The sequence below is a fragment of the Nelumbo nucifera genome, chromosome 1 (assembly GCF_055504915.1).
Source record: "Nelumbo nucifera cultivar China Antique chromosome 1, China Antique-T2T, whole genome shotgun sequence".
In the NCBI taxonomy this organism is placed as follows: Eukaryota; Viridiplantae; Streptophyta; class Magnoliopsida; order Proteales; family Nelumbonaceae; genus Nelumbo; species Nelumbo nucifera.
The window spans coordinates 23,779,001-23,785,000 of NC_142649.1; positions in this window are offsets into that span (position 1 = coordinate 23,779,001).

A 6,000-nucleotide genomic window follows, 5' to 3' on the forward strand; every position below is an offset into this window, starting at 1 on the left:
TCAAGAACCTTCGGAATCAGGGTAGATTTTCCGTAAAATAAAATAATAAAAACAACTGATAATATGAAAACTTTATTTTGAAAAAGGGCCCCTCCTAGGTATCAAAAACCTTGCGGAATCAGGGTAAATCTGCGAAAACTATATCTGCGATAAAAATACGAAAACTTCTGTCGCAGATCAAAATATAGAGGTTGACATGACCAACAGAATTTTCTAACGTGGGTCAAAGAATAGAGACTGACATGACCAACGGAATTTTCTGATGCGGGTCAACGAAAATTGGTTCTGGGATAAAACTGCTAAAGCTAAATCTAGGATAAAAATACTAAAACTGGATCTAGGATAAAACTACGAAAAACTGGACCAAAGTAAATCAATCACTAAGAAAAACATGTCAAACAAATCATTCATTAAGACAAAGGTTCAAAAATCTTGCAAAGCACCATCATAAAACACCATCAAACATTCTTTAGTTTTTTTTTAGTTTTTTTAGCACATTTTGAAAGATTTTAATAACTGCTTTTTGGCATGGCACAATGTCAAATAAGAGTTTCAAATATTATTTATCATTCATTTCACTCTTTCTTCTCTCTCTCTCTTTTTTTCTAGTTTTTTTCTTTTCTTTTCTTTTCTTTTCTCTAAATTTTTATTATCATTTATATCATTTGTATTTATTCAATTAAAACTAGTGTTGGTCAAAGGAAGGAGATTTACAAACGGGATTTCTAATGTGGGTCAAGGCATAGAGGCTGACATAACCAATGGGATTTTCTGACATGGGTCAAAGCATCGAGGATGACAAGACCAACAGAAGACAGACGCGGATCAAAGCATAGAGGCTGACATGATCAACGGAGTTTCTGACGCAGGTCAAAGCATAGAGGTTGACATGACCAACGGAAGATAGACGCGGGTCAAAGCATAGAGGCTGACATGACCAATGGGATTTTCTAACACGGGTCAAAGCATAGATGCTGACATGACCAACGGAATTTTCTGACGCAGGTCAAAGCATAAGGGCTAACATGATCGGCGCAATTTTCTAACACAGGTCAAAGCATAGAGGCTAAAATGACCAACAAAATTTTCTGACGCGAGCCAAAGCATAGAGGCTGACATGACCAAAAGAATTTTCTGACGTGGGTCAAAGCATAGATGCTGACTTGACCAACGGAATTTTCTGACGTGGGTCAAAGCATAGAGGCTGACATAACTAACAGAATTTTCTGATGCGAGTCAAAGCATAGAGGTTGACATGACCAACGGAATTTTCTGATGCTAGTCAAAGCATAGAGGCTGACATGACCAATGGAATTTTATGATGTGGGTCAAAGCATAGAGGCTGACATGACCAACAAAATTTTTTGATACGGGTCAAAGCATAAAGGCTGACATAACCAATGGAATTTTCTGACGTGGGTTAAAGCATAGAGCCTGACATGACCAATGGAAGACAGACGTGGGTCAAAGCATAGAGGCTGACATGACCAATAGAATTTCTGACACGGGTCAAAGCATAGAGGCTGACATGACCAACGGAATTTCTGACGCGGGTCAAAGCATAGAAGATGACATGACCAATGGAATTTCTGATGTAGGTCAAAGCATAGAGGCTGACATGATCAACGGAATTTCTATGTGAATATCATCAATGAAATTGAAACTCGGATACTTTAATTGACAAATCTTTAATCAAATTACTGACTCAAGAAGCAGAACACCGAGGTGTGAGATAAATAGTTGAAGGGATTTTTGAAAAATAAGGCAAAGATATGCGTGAAAGAGCTCAGAATAACCAATATATAAATAAGCAAAAGGATATGTCATGATGGTAGATCCAAGATAGAAATTGAGTATGCACTAAAAAGTTCAAACATCTCCTTAAACTATGGTACAAGAAGTATTCAAATATCTGTGCAATGCACAAAGACATGAAATATGGTAATGGTAATGGTAAGAAGAAAAAGTTTCAAAACTCAAGGGCAAAAGTGCCTGCAACCTCAACCACCATGAGAGTAATTATGTTCAAATGGGCTATGTTTAGTTCGCATCAAATGAGAATGTGTATCCTCTCTTCAAGGATTGCCCCTTAAAACTCATTGAGTTCAAAAGCATGTACAATAGAATTGTGAATTATTGAACAAGGGATTTATTGTAAGAAAGGCTTTACCATAGGGGGTCTGCCCCAATTTTTTTTTCTTTTTTTTTCCTCTCTTTTTTTGTTTCTTCTTCTCTCTCTTTTTTGTTCTCTCTTTTCTTTTTTTTGGCTAACAACAATGGTGAGCTATGAAGCTGATACTTAAATGGAGTGAGTGACAACTATGGTCCTTCATCATCGGCCAAATAGGTCTGTCTAGTGCAGATTTGTCAATTTTCTGAAGATCGATGAGGTCTTGCTCATTAGGACAAAACATCATATGGGATAGAGGTTACAAATGATGGCTTAAAAGGCTCAAATAGCAATTTTATGGGAAGCACCAGATGCACAGATCACCTCTTGGGAAATTTGATTCAGGGTTTGCTCCCATCATCATGTTTTTATCATCTTTCTTTTTCTCTTCTTTTTTTTTTTGATTTTTTTATCTAGGCTCTATTCATAGCCATATGGATGGAGGTTACTCTTCATATTCTTCATCAAAATGAATTGTGCCTTCTTATTGATCAAGGAGGACTTTATTTTGGAACAAAATGTAAATAGGTAGGGATAATCAAAACTAGCATGCAGGTGTCATCAAGAAAGATCCCATAGCGATAAAATCATCCGATCTGCCCTATTGTCCTCTAACTATTTCTTGATTCTTCATTTGCCAACTCACTATTGCATTGATCTTCATTGTCCCACTTTCCTTGAGTATTTCATTCTCAGCAAAGCTACCAAAATTTCTTTTTTCTTCTCTTCTCTTTTCTTTCATTTATTTTTTTTTTTTGCACTTGTACGATTGCTTTAATCGCAATCTGCTTATTTTGACCCCCACTCACTGAAAGGTATTTATTGCGAAGAAAAGACTGATAGGAAGGCTCAAAGGGCCAAATAGCGGAATTTACTACATATTATGAGGATTGAATGCACAAGGTCAAGCATGCGGCCAAGGATGGCCTCCATTTCTTTATTGACTGCACGTTGCATATTGAAGAAGTATATGTTTAGCATAGTATATATCGATCAAAGCTCCTTAGGGCATTCCCCTTCTTCTTTCCCTCTTTCTTCTATTTTCTTTTTTCTTTTCTCTCTTTTTTCTCTTTTTTTGTTTTGTTTTTTTTAGCCCTTTGATGATCCCTGAGGTGCGTTCTATGGGTTTAGCTAGTTTGCCAAAAAAGGTCTAATGTATAAGCTCAATTGGTTAACTAGCGACTTTTGCAAATTCAAGGGATCAATGAGGAAAAAAAATGACCGAGGATGGCCTCTAGTCCTTTCTTTGATTAATTGACAGAAAACTAGGTTAGGATGGTGCCTTTATTCTGTGCTGAATCAAGGAATTCAAGGGGAATGTGCTATACTTTGGAGTTGCAATTCTGCCCCAGTTTGGATAAGGAGGATGGCTTTATTATGGGTTGGGAGGTCAACAGGAAGTTCAACTATGGAGCTTTTAATCAACACCTAACTTTTCTTCAAGCATGCTTTTAAGACTTTGAGAGGGGACAAACACTACCTTCTTCTACGGGTAAATAGCCCAGAACGTACTAATCACTCTCTTATAAACAAGTATCTCAAACAAGGGAGAGAGAAATAGGGGAAAATAATATTTTATTTATGGAAGTGAACAGACCCATGAAATGGGCTGCTCTATGTACCCCTTTAAAAGGGATCAGGCCGGACATAGTTTAAAATGGAACTAAGACCAACACCCATGGCTCTATTAAGGAGGAAAGAAATCAAATTTTCTAGTTGAGAAGTGATTACAAGATTTTGGAAAGGATTTTGCGCCACGTTTCGGTCACTGATCTGGTCACTATCTGATGGAGAATTGGCCGAGGACTCTCAATGGTGCTTTCTTGTCAATATAACCCAGTTAGCAATTACTTCTTTCGTTATTTTGTTCTCACTCTCTCATTCTCTCTATTTTTTATTATTTTTTTGAAAATTTTGAAACTTTTTTGTATTTGATTTTTTTACTTGAATTTTGTATTTTCCCTTTTTTATTCTTTACTTTTAATATTTTCACATTCTTCTATCATTTCTTTTTTGAATTTTGGTCCTTGACTTCTTTCCCTTTTTTATGGATTTTATATTTCTATTTTCTTCTATTATCTAGATTTTGAATTTTCCCATTTAGTTTGGATTTTTTTCTTTTTTTTATTTCTTATTTTGGATTTTCCTTTTTGCATTTTGGATTTTTTATTAATTTTCATTTTTTGTTTTCTCTCTTTTTTTTTGAATTTTTGGATTTTTCTTCTTTTTTTATTGCACATTCAATTTTTTTATCCTTTTTTATGATTTTGGTTTTTCTCTTTTTTTATTTTAGATTTTTCTTCCTTTTATTTCTTTTTGATTTTTGATTTTCCCATTTATATATCCCCATTTGTTATTTTATATATTGCCATTTTTTCATTTACCTTTTTCTGTATTTTGTTTTCCTTTTTTTTTTGATTTTGGAATTTTCCCTTTTTTATTTGATTTTATATTTTTGTATCTTTTTTCTTTTTTTTTTTCTATTTTGGATTTTCACCCTTTTTTGTATTTTGAATTTTCCTCTTTTTCAGATTTTGGATTCTTTTTTTTAATGTTTTATATTTTTTTCTTTTCTTTTATTTCTTATTTTGGATTTTCTTTTCTTCCTTTTTTTTGTTTTTGACTTTTCCTTTTTTTATCCTTTGGACTTCCTTTCACCTTCCCATTTTTTTGGATTTTTGTATTTTTTCCATTTTTATAATTTTCTATTTTTTGTAATTTTCGTTTTTTTGGCTTTTCTCTATTCTTTTTTTTTTATTGTTGGAATTTCTCTCATTTTTTTGTATTTAAATTTTTTTTTATATTTTGGATTCTTCTTCCTTCTCTTTTTTTTTCTGAACTTTGGATTTTTTTGCCTTGTTTGGCATTTTGGATTTTTTGCTCTATTTTTTTGCATTTTAGATTTTACCCCTTTTTGTATTTTCTATCTTTCTCCTCTTTTGAATTTCGGACTCCCCTTTTTCTGAATTTCAGATTCCCTTTTTTGGGTATTTTGACTTTTCCCTCTTTTTATGGGTTTTACTTTCTCATCATTTTTTCTTCTAGATTTTAGACTTTTCCATTTTCATATATTGGACTTTTTTCTTAGTTTTCTTATATTTTTTTTATTTTTTATTTTGGATTTTCTTTTCTCACCGTTTTTTTTTTGTGTTTGAATTTTCCATTTTTTTATTTTGGGATTTTTCTTCTGCTCCCTTTTTATTTGAGATTCACCTTTTTTTTTATATTTAGGTTTTTTTTCTTTTTTTAGGTTTTCCCCTTTTTCTTTTGATTTTCCATTTTTTATTTATTATTACTGTTATTTTAGGCTTTGGATTTTCCCTATTTTGTACTTTGCTTTTGATTTTTTTAACTTCTTTTCTTTATTTTGGAATTTTCTTTTCTCTTTTTTTACATCATGACTTTCCTCTTTTTTATTTTGAATTTCCCTCTTTTTATGTTTTTTTTTTGTATTTAAAAATTTTCCCATTTTTTTGAATTTTGGATTTTTGAATTTTAGTTTTTTTCTTACTTTTTTTTCCTATTTTAAAAACTTCCCCTTTTATTTTTCCGTCTTTGATCTATTTTGGATTTATTATTATACTTTTTTTACTATTTATTTGATTTCTAATTTTTTTTGGAGATTTTGGTTATTTTATTTTTTTATTTTTTTGCTTTGTTCCTCTTTCCTTCCTTTTTTCTATTTTATCCTTTTCTTTAACTTTTTTTGGATTTTAACTTTTTTTAATTTTCATTTGTGTATATTTGTGCTTAACTATACCCTATTGCTCATTTTGTATTCAATTTTTTTTACTTTTTTTCTTTATTCTGTTTATTTTTGACTCTTGATT